We start from the raw sequence: 16379 nt of genomic DNA on the forward strand, positions 1-16379 counted from the left end.
CCTGAATTAATACTTGCTCTTATTAATATTGTTTCTAAGTCAAATTCTAGTTCACCGTCCCACGCTGCCTATATAATTGATAAGTGTATGAGAGTCATTCAAGATGGCGATGCAAGCTAAGCTGCTACAGTGGAACTGTCGCAGCATAGTTAGTAAAAAAAGTGAAATTATATACTTGCTAAACAAATATAAGCCATTTGTCTTTGCTTTAGCAGAGACATGGCTCAAACCCATGCAAAATTTTAAAGTGCATGGATATACCTCTGTCAGAGATGACAGACCTGATGGGTATGGTGGTACTGCACTTTTAGTTAAAAGCTCAGTGCCATTTTCTATTATCTCACTACCTTCCCATTCTGTAAATATGTCAATTGTAGCTATAAGTGTGTATAATATCTGTATAGTTTCATTGTACATTCCTCATCCATCTGTAGATATTTCTGAAGTAATTAACCGGTTATTCTCCCTTCTCCCTAGACCTTTTCTAGTATTAGGAGATTTTAACTCCCACCACCAATCTTGGGGTAGCTCGCTAACTAATAGTTTTGGTGAAGATTTTATTGAAATGTTTGATGCACATAACCTTTGTATTTTAAATACAGGAGCACCCACCCGTCGTTCTCAACCTGGTCAAAACAATAGTGTTGTTGACCTATCAATTTGCACCCCTAGCCTGGCTTCTACACTATCCTGGGAAACATTACAGTCAACTTTCGGCAGTGACCATTTTCCGATCATTATCTCTTTTCCATCCATAAGGTCAACAAACTCTAGCCACTGTTCTCGGCTCAGATACTCCATCCCTAGTAAATCAGTTACTCAGTGGAACCAGTACAGGAGTTGTGTTGAAAGAAGAGCGTCATTACTTCCAGTTTTCGATTCAAATAACCTTAGTTCTTGTGCTGCTGCTTTGGCTAATATTTTAGTAGATGCCGCTAATGAAATTTTTCCTAAAAAGACTACCCCTACAAAAATACCTTCTCCCCCTTGGTGGGATAAAGACTGCACTATAGCTATCAAAAATCGTAAAGAGGCCGAAATAAACTATAAAAATAATATGAATGAAGATAATTATAATATACTCTTAGAAATTACAGCTGATACGCGAAAACTGTTTAAAATGAAGAAGTTCGATGGATGGAGGAAGTTTTGTGATTCTATTTCACCAAACACTCCTCCGACCTTAGTGTGGCGCAATATTAAAAGATTTAGATCAGCTATGACAGACTCTTCTTTCAGCACAGTTCCTGTATCTCTAGCGGACGAGTTTCTTGATAAGTTAGCCCCACCCTGGGTACCAGAAAACATTAGCCTTTTTCCATATTCTTCGCAAGAATTGATTGGTCTAAATTCTCCCTTCACTATAACTGAGCTCAAAGGCGCTATTGCTAACGCCAAAGACTCTGCTCCTGGAGCAGATGGGATTTCTTATGCATTTTTAGCCAACATTTCCAATAGCATCCTTTGTTATTATTTAACCATCATCAATGACATATTGTTGACAGGTGACATTCCTCCATCTTGGAAATCACAGATTGTATTACCGATTCTGAAACCAGGCAAACCTTCTTCCGACATTTCTTCATACCGTCCAATATCGTTATCGTCGGTGCTACTTAAATTAGCAGAACGTCTGATTAAAAATCGCCTAGAATGGTATATTGAAAGTAACAGCCTGTTAGCTAATAGCCAATATGGTTTCAGAAAAGGGAAATCCACATTAGATAGTATTAGTATATTTGTATCTGATATTCGGTATTCCCTTACGTTAAATGAGTCTCCCATAGCGGTGTTCCTAGACATAAATTCTGCATATGATAATGTTCTTTTATCTGTTTTAAAAACTAAGTTAAATGCGTTAAAAGTGCCCCATTTGCTAAGTAATTTTATTTTAAAGATTTTATCTCAGCGGTGTTTAATACTTCCGGTCGCCGACTCAGAAACAAAGCGCTCAGTGTGGAGAGGATTACCTCAAGGGTCTGTGTTAAGCCCCTTCTATATAATATATACACGTATGATCTAGCTTCATCTTTAGGCAATAATATAAAAATACTTCAGTACGCAGACGACTTATTACTTTATCAATCTAGCCCGTCTGTAGGGCAAACTCAAAACCTATTACAGAACTCTCTTAATCTGCTTAAAATCTGGATGGATGAAAATGGTATGAATTTATCAGTAGCTAAAAGCGCTGTAGTTATTTTTTCTCGTATGCGCAATCCTACTCCTTTTCAGTTGTACTATGTTAATAATGTTATTCCTATTCTCAATGAATACAAGTTTCTGGGTGTAATCCTTGATTCAAAACTTACCGGAGTTCCTCATTGTAACTTTGTTTCCAACAAGTGTGAAAAACTTCTTAATATGCTAAGATGCCTTTCAGGCGTCTGGTGGGGAGCTCATCCTTTTTCAATGAAATTGATATATAACGCATTAATTAGGAGTATATTAGATTATGGCACATTTCTATTGGAACCTGCAAATGTTTCAGCTTTTAAAAAGCTGGATTTAATCCAAAATAAGGCTTTAAGAATTATTACGGGTGCGATGAGGTCTAGCCCGATAAATGCTCTTCAGGTTGAAACCTGTGAGCCCCCACTCCATCTAAGAAGACAGTATCTATCTGACAGATTTATTTTCAGAGTTATTCAGTTAAATAACCATCCTCTTATATCCAATCTCCAGGCTCTCCAAGAGGTATCCTCTGATAGTTATTGGTCTCATAAGTCTTTGCCCTGTATATTAATTAGTTACCAAAAGTTCTTGTCCCTCACTTCTCCTACTCATTGCTCTAATCTTCTTCCTCTGTTTTCCAATTCATATGAAGTCTTAACCTTTTCCCCGGTAATTCATTACAACCTTTTTGATAAGTTAGACCCTTACATTAAAGATAATTTTAGGTTTATTACTGATACACAATTTAATGATTATCACCATATTTTTTCAGACGCTTCTAAACATTCCAATTCTGGCTGTGTAGGCGTGGGTGTATTTCACTCGCAATCTAAAATAGTACAAAAAGTGAAGCTTCCTCCTGAGTCTTCGGTATTCACAGGGGAATGTTTTGGCTTGTTTAAGGCAGTAGAATATATTCGTGTAATGAAATTGAAAAGAGCCATTATTTTCACAGATTCGTTAAGTGCCCTTCAGGCATTGGAAAAATTTCCATTCCATCATAAAACTCCATATCCTATTATTTTTGATACAAGAAAGATTGCCTTTGAATGTTCACTGAAGGGATATTCAATTCAATTTGCTTGGGTTCCGGGTCATCGCGGAATTTTAGGAAATGAAACTGCAGACCGCGTCGCTAATGAAGCTATATACTGTGGTGACATGTTTCCATTTAAAAACTATAGTCACGATTTGTTAAATTTACCAAAAGCTTACCTATATGATACATGGACCAGTTTATGGCAATGGTCGAGTCTGTCTAAAGGTAAATTGTATTCACTTATTCAGCCTCAAATTCCGCGCAAACCTTGGTTTTTTAAATCTAAGTTTGGTAAAAATGTTACCTCAATGTTAATCCGAATGAGGTTAGGTCATGTCTGCACTCCGGTGCATCTGGCCAGACTTCATATTTTAAATAGTTCATTATGCGAGTGTGGGTTGGACGAAGGTGATCTGAACCATATTTTCTTTTCATGTCCTCTTAACAACCGTGATTCCTTTATAAATAATCTCATTTCCCATAAAATTCCTTTCCCTACCACCATATTAGCATTACTTAGTCTTAATGATGTAAATATTCATAAATTCATCTGTGATTTTATCAATGTAAATAACTTAAAAGTTTGATTGTTTTTTTATGTACAATGGTTAATTGAACTGTATAATACTTATGTCCTATACTTAAGTTTATGTAAATATCTCTGTATTTTTATACTATAATTTAATATCTAATCTTTTAATTTACTTTCCTGATCTATCCTTTTTCCAAATTCCGATTTCCGTTCCTTGTTTTCCTAATTTCACGTTTCCTCGCTTTATGGGGGGGGGAAAAAAAAAAAAAAAAAAAAAAAAAAACTTGATATTGGCAAATGCGCAAGCCGCGCGAGCCATAAAAAAAAAAAAAAAAAAAAAAAAAAAAATGTCATCATTGCATTGCACTGATCGGATAGAAAAATAAACAAGCAAAACAACCTTATTCGTTAGCAAACGTTATTTAAATGTTAGCAGCACTGTTTCTTGCACTGTTATGTTGGCAGGTTTGACTCTTACAGTACCTAGTGCAAGCGAAAACCGACACTAAGGTGACGAACCTTTTCATTCCGCGACTGTACTTTACCCACTTTATCTTCGGTAGTTGTCTTACCTGGAACAAAACACATTTGATTAGGACAATACAAAAACAAAAAACAACATTTAATATCTACCTACTCATAAAAATGAAAATGTATTTATAAATGTAGGATTAACAGTAAAACTTTTTATTAAGTAGTAGTAGTGATTAAAGCGTTGCTATTTCATTACAGGTTAAATAAAAAGTAATTACCTAGATGCCTATTAAATTAGTTCACATAATTTGATCGGTAATAAATGACTGATAAGTAATACATTTTTCATTAAAAAACACTCGCAAGTCGCATCATACAAGTAAAATTTAAACAATGCAATTTAAAAATGCATACGCGTTAAATATTTAAACTGTGAAACAACGTTAATATCATTACCTCGGACCAGTAAAATTGTGCACAGATTTTAAATAAGTGATTGGTGTTATCAAATTATCGTTGAATGGCGAAAAAACGTGGCCAGAAACCAAAAGCGTGTAAACTATTAACCAACATTTTGTTGGTCAAGCACGTGACACAAAAACCGAGCAAGTGCGAGTTGGAATAGCACATGGTGGGTTTTACAAATACCACAATATTCCATACCAATCCTATACTAGTACTTATGATAAAATGTTAACCTTCTAGACACAGGGAAAAACAGGATTATGTTTCCCCCCTTTTTGGAAGGAGGACCGTCAAAATTCTTTCTGTGACATTTTTGAATCGAATCGAATTTCACGGGCAAAATCGCGGACAAAAGTTAGCCGAAAGTCTTCAAAAAACGTTTCCTGGCCTTTAATTTTGAAATGTAGGTATTTTTTTTTTTGGTTAAATAATTACAAATGCACGTTCAGCAAAATTTCGACTGTCTCTGACAGACAGAAACGAAAAAACAGACGGACGGAAAGCGGTGTTTTAGTAATAGGGTACCGTTGACACTATTTTGATGCGGAACTAAAAATTAATAAACTCGGGGAACTGAAATAGCTGATGAACCGCGTTAAAATTGACGCAGTCTACATCTGCCCTGTAATCGAAGGCAAGGCGCGCCTTATCCTGTAATCAGCCCACAAATTGGGCTGGTTGTGCTCTTCGTGATATCAGCCCAGATTTAGCCGCTAAATCATGGATTAAGGTAACTCCTAGCTTATGCTATCGTATAACAAACAACGCGTTCGCATCTTTTTCGATTAGCACTGATTAGGTTATTTTTAAACCTTACCAAATCCATAAGTATCTGCTGAATGATTAGTACCGATGCTTAGAAGTAATTTTGTATGGTATTTCACAGAATACTCATTCGAAATAATAATACTTATCAAAAGAAGTTATATAAACGAAAATATGCAGAAAATTATGCGAAAATTTTATTAGTTGGCTATAAATAATATTGTGTCGAATTGATAAAATGGAAATCAAAAAAAGTTTAAGAGAAAATATTTAACTTTAAAGGGGTTTTAACCTTTTACGTGTTTAATAAATTATCAACACATTCAAATTTTTTATAAAAAAGAATGTTGAGCAAACTGAAAAGCTAATTGATATAATTGAATTTAAAATTCAACAGAACCCAGGTAAAAGGAGGGGAGCATTTAAAAAGTGAAAAAATTCCCTGGACCCTCCGAGGGTTGGCGCTTTTAATTTATTTAAGGAGACACTGAAAATATTTTTGTGAGGAAATTGCCAGCTAAGGAACGGTGGTCTTTGTTGCCATTAATTCAGTTGAATTAAGTGAGCATTAACTATACTTAATGGTTTATGTTCTCTTGGAGTTTGTAGGTATCTCAATAGCAACAGGTGCTTACTTTGGTAATTATTAATGCAATTAATGTAATGATGATGAGCATGGTTTAATTTATCGGCTAGTTATACGAGGTGAGATCCTCATATTCGATTTCTGGTCGGGAAAACTAAGCCACTTTCGAAATAACACCGAATTCGAGATCGTGACGAATTGAGTGCTGTCTGGCGTCTGTTTATTTATGAAATATTAATTAGTGTGGTTGTTGAAACAATTCATTAATGCTATTGAAACAAACCGCAGTCAGGAACGGCAACATTCCAATTAGAGCAAATATACGTCGACTGAATGCGGCCGATAAATATTTTAAATACTATTTCGATCATTAGTAAATAAATCTTACTCCAATTTTTTTTGTTGAAAATATGATGCGAGTTCATTTACTACGCCTACGCTACGTGTATCAAGGTATTGCGGAGTATGAATTGAAAATGTTTTTTTTGTTAATGAATGTTTGTTTCCATCGTTTGTTTACGTATACCGGCTCACACCGCGTCAATAGGCGATTCAAAGTGTGGTATAAAACAAACTTCCAGTAGCTAGTGAAATTAGCGCCGATTCAACCGGGTTATGATTGCTTTGTCATCTTCTGTTTTGATTAAGCTTTGACGAAGTTATCTTCATATTTTAGACTGATAGAGTTAAAAAATATGTATACATATTTTATGAGTGCGTACTATAATTATGTATGTTGGTACGTTATCTGTGTGTTAGACATTTATTAATTACATAAACATAACATTGGCCATCTGCCAGGATCATATTAAACTTTTCAGACAATATAAGTCGCAGTGAAGAAAAAAGACGAGTGTGCCTTAGTTCAAATCTCTCAAAGACTGTTACGCATAAGTAGGGTTGTTTTATTTTTATTGTTATAGGGCTGTTTTAGTTTTATAACAAGGTAAACGTGTAAGGAAAAATCGTTGCCGAGGGACGGATCAGTTCCCTATGTGACAGTGTGACAGGTCTGATCCTCGCTCTATCGGCCTCAACTCTGAGTGACGGATGATTCGTTTACGCCTTTTTGGCGCCGTCACTCACTCCCGAAGCAAACGCCATGCACATGGGCTTGGCATCGGGGAAATGCCAGGCGGTTATGTTTTACGTGAAAATAATAGTAGAGTAGTGAAACTTTTACTAGGTATAAATATAGCTCGCTCATAGAAGCAGATGTAGTCGAGGTACTAACACTCGTACTCGTTTAAAGAGACTAATAAAACGTTGTCGTTGATCTTTGTTTACGCGAATTGAAGTTATTTTAGGTGATCGGCGTGCGACAGCACTTTGGCACAGTTTATATTCAGTAAGACTTCTACATAAGTATACTTCTACAAGCGCTTATCTTTGGAGAAAAGCTGAACAATTTATCTACTGACTCGTTGTCTGCAACTCACATTCTTGTGTAAGCTTTTCTTATGTACTTATCTCAAATTAAAAACCACTAGGCCTTTGTCGAGCTCGGCTGTCAACGTCGCCAGGCGAATCGTTCACGATAAAAACAATAGAAGCGCTGCCGCACTGTACGCTTCCCGCACAATTTCTTTCACGCGTGACGAACGGCTACATTTTCAATCACAAAACCAAAACTAATATTTCAAAAATAAACTACGAGGGAATTTGCACTTTATTTCCAGATCGCGAGAGTAGCTTTTCGATAAGTGGGTTTGGACTGGCTTTTTACAAGTAGGTAATTGTTTGTCTACACCGAGCATAAAAAGTGAGACCCAAAGGCCCATAAAGCTCAGTAGCGAGAGCGCTTCTGTTGTGGTTCCGAGTTCCGAGGTCGAATATGACAAGTGTACCTACCAATTTGATCATTCCAAAAACATTTGGACAAACTTATCCTCAAGCTTATCCGTGCCTATGAAATTGGACCCGGCTTATTTCGTTTGACAAGTTACTAAGTTTGTCAGATGACAAAGAACAGTTCGAAACCTGACAAAAAGTTTGATCTCCTGTCATAAGTAAGTAATAAAATTAATGAAAATTAATCCCATCCTGCACCATTAACTACTCAAAACGCGTCCCTACGTCTTTATTCAAGAAGGTTATAGACATCACAAAGTTAATAAATTAACAAGAAACAGACGTGTTAAAATTTTCAAAACAACTCTTCCGGATAACATAACCACTACATTATTAAAATAGACATCATCATGACTATAAAAGTGTAGTAAATAACTTACCATGAATAGCTTTCCCGATTATAGTAATTTATGTAAGAACACTAATAATTCAGATTTATAGGTTTTAAACCGAGCACCGGCTTTAAGTCAACAAACAGCGCTATCGCTCCGCGCAGCGTTAAAGCGAAACTTAATAAAAGTTATAGACCATAAAGCTTAGTCGTCACACGCGTCAAATAGGTCGGACCACCTCAGATTACAGGCGAGAGCCAATATACGGTAGATTTAATGGCGTTTTGCTCAAAGGATTTCGGCTGAAAGACGTTCGGTTAAAATAAACTAACCAGTATTATACCTGTCACTACAGTTTACAAATGAAAAATTATGTACAGAAGCCTGTTCAGGTAGTTTTCAGATTAACTTTTTTAGGAAATAGTAGGAATATTTGGTACCTAATTTTCAACGGCTTTAGGTAAGTACTTACCTTGCTATTCGAACTCTATTAGGTATTCATAAGGGATTAGTTGCTTTCGGAAATGTGTTTCAAACTGCAGCGGTAATCTTCCAGCTTATTTATAATGTAATGATGTTCCGTAATTTAACAATACCAATCTGTTACTCTCGTTTATTTTTAACTTTGGGTTTTACAACTTGTTATTTAATTTTTAGCGTTAAAAGTCGCATCTCATACTAATTTGAAAATTATAAATAACTTATAAATAATTATTTATAATTTTACAACTTATGCTTATGATCAGAAGTTTTCCAGAAAAGTCTAAATTCTACATGTAGGGTTCATGTTTTTAATCGTGGGACAATCAAAAAAGACTGTACTAAGTACAAACCGCTCGAAGCAATGACTCATAATCATTTACGTCTCCATTCAGGATGCGTGGAGTTCGTCTGGGTTAAGGCACATGCCGGCCTGGGAGGTAACGAAACAGCAGATGAGGCCGCAAAAAGTGCAGCGTCTTCTCAGCGAGCTCCTGACTTTTCTAGATTTCCAATCAGTCATGTAAAACGCGGTATACGAGAAATAAACAAACGTCTCAATAATGATCGGTATATTACTGCTAGCACAGGTGCCCGTACTCGAAACTGGCTTCCAAACCTGGACAGCATTATCCAACTTTTCGCTCAGGTAGAATATTCCTTCCACCTGACACAAATTCTTACCGGTCACGGCTATCACCGACAATATTTACATCGGTTCAAGATAGTTAACACTGACAAGTGTAATTGCGACCCAAATGCTGTCCAGGATATACTCCATCTACTCAAAGAGTGTCCGCGTTTTATCCGGCAAAGAGTGCAACACATGGCTATATGCCAATACCTTAAAGTAAAACCTTTTGAAATATTGGACCTGTCAAAGAGGGAAAGCACCATCCAATCATTCATAGAACTGTGTAAATATATTGTAAATAATTTAAAAGAATACAATAGTACTTAAGGGAGAAAAAAAGTAGAGCATAAATGTATGTAGGTACATAGGTATAGGTAAAGTATTTCTATCATATTGAAATTTATTAAGATATTAAATATTAAAACAAAAAAAAATACAAAAAAGAAAAAAAAACTACTGTAAAAATATTATCTTACTTATTTTGTAAATTTTAAACCTTGTACATAAATGTGTGTAAAGTATGGGGCCTACAAGTTTGCTCGTATACATTGGCGAAAAGCTACCAGCACTCTCTAAAATATACATTAATTTGTCTGCATATTTAAATGGTATTACTTACCTTATAAAAATAAACCAAACTCCGGTAATTACGGCTGGAGATTAAAAAAAAAACCGCTCGAAGCCATGGGCGGATTGAATTTACAGTACTGATGCCTTACATACAGTCGGTTATGCAGTCACGATATTGATTAGCGGCATTACACATCGAATATAGCAATGCATAAGTGAAGTCAAATGCACTCTGCATCGAGTTGGGAGTCGATATCCGAAATCGAGGGCTCACCGGCTCAATATCGAGAGCACTTGATTGGCGGTACAATTTAATTTCCAATCACGCTTCAGGACGGTCCGGGGACGCATTCGCTTTGATTAAAATTCATATCGTCCACTTTGGCTAATTAAATACTTGTACGTACCAATATTGTGGAGGCGATAAATGTTTCACTTCACTATTTCGCGAGAAGTGCATCCCTCGGATGTTTCAGTCATAAAACACGAAAACTCAAGATTTTAAAGAACCTTTATGGAAATCCTGAGTTGTGTTGTGACTTCATGAGTCAATAAGAGCGACACGTCCGATGTGTGAAAACCACGTTGGTAATCAATATCTTTTGGGTAAATATTAGTTGATACCTACTTTGTAATGTTCTAAACAAACATGAAAAGTAAATAACGCATTTTTTTTCATTTTATCGATTTATAATTGAACTCAGATCCGAGCAAATGAGAGAGTAGAACAAGGATACATTTTCCAATAAATTGGACACAAAGCGATGCTACAAAAATAAAATGTATCATCGCCTCCAATTTAGAAGCGGTAAGTAATTTTCTTTAACAATGAGTTTTTGTATAATGGAAATGGTACATACCTATTCAATCGAAAGCTTTACAAAACGAATTGAAGGGTACTCAAAACTGGGGAGGTAATTTATAAAAATAAAGTAAAAATATAAAGGTTGATTGATCGGTGGCTGAACGTGTAACCTACATAACGTCGACAAATTAGATTATCTCATAAAATAACAAAATTGCAGGTATGTTTTTGATACAAATTTTATATGGCGTGCCATCCATCGCCACTAATCCTATATTTATTTTTGCACATCGTCATACTTTATAACTGGGGATATTTGTATATTTGCATGTCGGTTTAAGTAAATTATGTTTGACACGTGTGGCAAGTCCCGAAAAAGACGAGACGTTATACAAGAATTAAAATCAATACAATACAGAAACAATTTCAAACGTGTCGACAATTTTCATCAAATATTTATAATAATGGGCCTTAATGTGTGTTTTATGCTGGCTTGATACGGTTCATTATAACATTAGCCTTTATTACCGCTGTAAACTCTCTTTTACTTAATACATTATGACTCCGCACCTGTGACATGTAACAGGAATAAGCTTTCAAAGTCGATGTCGGGAGAGAGCTGACATGCTCCGAATGGCTCTACATATAACAGCTGAATTGGGATCGCTATAACGGTAGGCCCATGATCCTTTAACAAATTACAACGCCAGAACCAGGGAATACTTGCTTCGCGTGTCATTTAACTTTTATCCCATTCTTTAGTGGCGTATGTTGTTGGGTACCTACATTAATAATACATTTGATGTCTTTTTACCCGACTGCGCCAGAAGGAGGGTTTTGGTTTATGAATGCCTAAGGTAAAAGTAAATTACGCAAGTTAAAAAAAATACCTATATTGAAAATAACTATTAAAATAGCAGTAGCAGATCGCTGAAAGATTCTTATGCTAAGTACCGTGGTATTATATGTACGTTTTAATAGATGCGATTTTGTAATGAAAAATAGTTCAATGTGATGTCGACTGTACTAACCTACAACTTACACGAATCATAAGAGTATTTTTTACGATCCGTTAGAAACTCTAATGGACATGGCGCACAATTTTTGTTGAAGATGCCAAAAAAAACTACAAAAAATAAGAATGAACACTGTATTTTTACTTTTTTGATATCTTTAAAAATGACTGAAATATTCAAGCTCAAAGTGCGCTCTTCCGCTAGGAGCGATTTTCCGCGCGGATTTAGAAAATGTGACGTAGTAACATGAAAAGCTGCATGCAAGATATTATCTGTGTGCAATGGTTAGAATGGTTAGTAGGGGAGCCGAAGCGGGGATTTCGGGACTTACTAAAGAGTGGCAGACTAACATACAAGGAAATACTTTGTACCTGGTTGATTACCTCTAAGTATGAATTTTTGATATAAAACGGCATTAGTTCTTATGCCTCTCGCCCAAAAAATACCTCAATTAAGCCCAAATTTGAGACCGCAGCCAAACTTTGAGTGACGATTAGGGCATGCATTATTCGTTCGATATTGGTATTCGAATATTTCGAATACTAAAATTTATGGTATTCGAATACTTCGGATAAAACGATTTTTTCGAATACTGCTATTTTCAAAATAATGTAAATTAAAAGAAACACTTTTTGTCTATAATCATTTTAATAAATAAGGATCAATTTGCTTAATACAATCATCTAACTTCAATAACTACTTAAAAAAAAAACGCTGCTATCGAAAGTATTTGAAAAAATACTGTTCAAACGAATGAAGCCCCAGATCGGTGATCTGATACCTGAACACCAAATTGGATTCCGGGAAAGACACTCCACAACTGAACAGGTCTAAAGAACCATAAACACCATCTCAGAAGCACTAGAAAAGAAACGATACTGCTCAGCTGCGTTCTTGGACATAAGTCAAGCCTTCGACAAGGTCTGGCATAAAGGGCTCTTGTACAAACTGAAACAGAACCTCCCATGCCCGTTCTACGAAATACTTAGGTCGTATTTGAAAGACAGATGCTTTGAAGTCAGATCTGGAGACTCTTGTTCTGCCCTATGCAACATAACGTCCGGTATACCCCAGGCAGGGTAATGTCTTGGGACCCGTGCTATACCTATTGTTTACCGCAGACCTGCCAACAACTGCAAATACATTCACAGGAACCTTTGCTGACGACAATGTAACAATGGCAAAACACGACGATCCAGTCATGGCCTCATTCTATCTACAGGCAAGCCTGACGGAAATGGAGAAATGGATTCGCCATTCATGGCGTATTAAGAGAAAAATCTGTGCATGTTCATGTACCTTCACTCTCAGAAGAAACTCCTGCCCACCGGTTAAACTTAATGGTATCCAAATACCTCAGGCTGAGCCGCTGAGGACGTTAGGTATCTGGGCTTGCACTTGGACCGCAGGCTAACCTGGAGAAAGCATATATGGACAAAGAGGAAGCACCTAGATGTCAAACTAAGAAACATGATGTGGCTTGTTGGAGGCCAGTCACAGCTGAACACCAGTACCAAAATGATGGTCTACAAACCTATCTGGACCTACGGGATACAGCTGTGGGGAACAGCTGCCAATCTCGACATAATCGAGTGCTTCCAGACAAAAGCCATACGTTTGATTTACCAAATCCCTTGGTATATTAGCAACAGGCTCATCTATCAGGACTTGCCATTGCCCACAGTCAGAGAGGAAATAAAGTGCCACACACTCCGCTACAAGGATAAACTTTCAAATCATCCAAACTCATCAGACCAACAACTCATGACCATTGAAGGCTTCCTATTCAGCAGACTGCAAAGAGCTAGTGTCAAGAGTCTCCTTAGTAGATTCCAGGACAGTTGAGAAACCATGACCACTGAGGGCAACTGAGTCACTGGACTCCTGCTGATTTACAACAAACAAAAAATCTCATTACAACAGGAGATAACTACACCATAACACTAACACCATCGGAAACCATATGTCTGGCACTTTAACCTTTTTCGCGAATATTGGTTGGCACTTGAAGGGATATTTGCGATTGCGCGCACTTGTCCATTCAACGCACCAAGATTTACCTTACCGCTAACTTCTTGCCTGCAGTTTTAATAGTTTTAAATTTCATTATGTAGTTTGCGGTCAGATATTTTTACAAGTTTTTAATAGGAAAGGCGTATTCGTATTGTTCGAAAAGACCGAATAATTGTATAGATGCTATTCGAATAATAAATGTGGCGAATATCCGAATAATATGGATATCCGGATATCCGAATTGCATGCCCTAGTGACGATGGAAACTAGCCTAGATGGAGGTCACATGAAATTGAACTTCTGCTTCTTCATTGATAAAGACTTATCATTTACCATACCTTATCATTTTGTATTCCATTTTCAAGTCACTTTTTTTTCGCTTACTGTTTAAACAAAACGTGGGATTTTTTGAAATCTCAGGTCTTTTGAACGCACATCTGAACGATGTCTGGTTTTAATTTCTTCAGTTACTCCGTGACCATGGCGCTTGCAACAGTGCCGAAATATTGGAAACTCAAAACTAAGGTACATGGTAGCAATCCCGTCAGTAATATAATAGGAAAATGTCTTGAAAAATAAGTAAATCGTATATTACTTTATGTAACTAATTTTATTATGTATCATACTTATAACTAATCACTTCATTCAGAACTAGAAAACGATTCCAAGGATTCCACTTTTCTTCAATAGATGATCAAGATAAAGAGTTATTTATTATAAATTGCTCTTCCACCATTTCAATTATTCTATCTTACATCTTACTTGATGAAATCTTTTTCAATTTTATTTACATGGTCATAACATTTTCACCATTCCTCTGCACCAATTTGTGAGGTACACCTGAAACCCCCGATAAAGCAGCTATTATAAGAATAATTTAAAAAAAAACCCTCCTTCTGACGCAGTTAGGTAATAAACTAAATGTATCCGATTTCACTCCAACTTACTGTCAACTCAACGACGCGCTTTAAAATCAAAGATTGACTTTGAATTATGCCTTATTTTACAATACACATTGAAAACAATATGACTTGCTTGAGCTTTTTCGACTTTTTCACAAAAATAACAAATAGGCATGAAGAGATTACAAAATGTCTGCAGCGACTGACAGTTCACTTGTTTTACGTTGACAGGTGACAATAAAGCCATAGACATTTGCCATATGAAAGACACACTTTTCCAATATTTTTGTTTGCCATGAGATTCTGGTACACCTATAGTATACCTATCATTTAATGAAAAGATAAACTAAATTTTTTCAGCACAACGAAAATCTGCTTTGGCGCGTAGCAATGCAACGTGACAATTACAGTTCGGACTTCTTTATGCGTCCACTACACATAAAATAAAATTCGAACTATCGCACATTTTTTCTTTTTAATTCTAATTCAGTAAAAAATGTTTTTGAAACCTTCATTCAAAATTCAAAAGTTATTATCATATTATGACAGAACTTATGACCAGACTATGTAGTACATTGAATAAAATATTTTTCTTTTTATCATCAAGCTTAGCAGTCTAATAAGTTACTATGACACTCGAGTTAATCCACATTCAGCACCATAGCCTCCCCTTCTACAAGGCCCTCTACAAATGTCAAAACGTCACTTAACCCTTTTAGCACCAGTTCTTTTGTTTTTGAGAAGATGTACCCAAATTTTTATATCAATTTAATTATAGTCCAGTCGTTTGGTACAAATTAACGTGGTTACCTGGAAAGTGTTCCGTGAGTTTTGAAAATTGGTGATTGAAATAGATTTCGCTATGCTCTCTGTTAGTCTGTTAGTTAAGTGTGATTGCCGCGCTCGTTGCGAAATTGGAAAAATGCTGCCTTAGAGAAGATTTTTGATAGTTACATTCTTTCCTATTTCGTCGTTCCTTTGTTCCTCTTCGGCCTTTGGGTTTTCCATAGGTTTTTCATAATGAACAGTCCTGCGCTGCCCGCATTCAGGTTCTTCCCGCGACCTTTACCAGATCGTCGGTCCACCTAGTAGGAGGCCTGCCCACGCTACGTCTTCCAGCCCGTGGTCGCCACTCAAGAAATTTTCTGCCCCAATGGCCATCGTCTCTACGAGCTATGTGTCCCGCCCACTGCCACTTGATTTTAGCAATTCTGCGTGCTGTGTCGGTCACTTTGGTTCTCCTGCGGATCTCCTCATTTCTGATTTGATCACGCAGGGAAACCCCGAGCATAGCCCGCTCCATTACCCTTTGGGTGACCTTGAGCCTTCCTATGAGGCCCATAGTAAGCGACCACGTTTCAGAACCTTAAACTTTCCTATTTATTTCACGACTAGCTTTTGCCTGCGGCTTCACCCGCGTGAAATTTAGTGTCACAAATCGGCATAAATTATAGCCTATATGTTAATCTGGGTTACAAACAATAATATTGTACAGTTTCAACAAAATCCGTTGAGTATTTTTTGCGTAAAAGAGTAACAAACCTGAGACACAGGAATCTTCCTAGTTCAGGTATCAACCCACCAACATTCTTACTTTTTGTTTTTCCTGATTGTTTGTTATCATAATATTATCTGTTATGTTGGTGAGAAATAAACATTACTTTACTTTATTTTAAACTTCCAGACATCCAAACTTTCGCATTTATAATAATAGTAGGATACAATTATGTAATGTAGAAA

General features: G+C 36.4%; 2 protein-coding genes across 2 annotated transcripts in view; one reads left to right on the forward strand and one right to left on the reverse strand.

Annotated features, from left to right (window-relative positions):
- Window positions 1–16379, forward strand: part of LOC135073191 (beta-1,4-mannosyltransferase egh) — a 332203-nt gene that overhangs the window by 106443 nt on the left and 209381 nt on the right. The gene's annotated exons all lie outside the window — the stretch shown is intronic.
- LOC135073187 (eye-specific diacylglycerol kinase) overlaps window positions 1–16379 on the reverse strand; it is a 247717-nt gene that overhangs the window by 95484 nt on the left and 135854 nt on the right. The window lies entirely within an intron of this gene.

Source organism: Ostrinia nubilalis, chromosome 7, assembly GCF_963855985.1.
Source record: "Ostrinia nubilalis chromosome 7, ilOstNubi1.1, whole genome shotgun sequence".
NCBI lineage: Eukaryota > Metazoa > Arthropoda > Insecta > Lepidoptera > Crambidae > Ostrinia > Ostrinia nubilalis.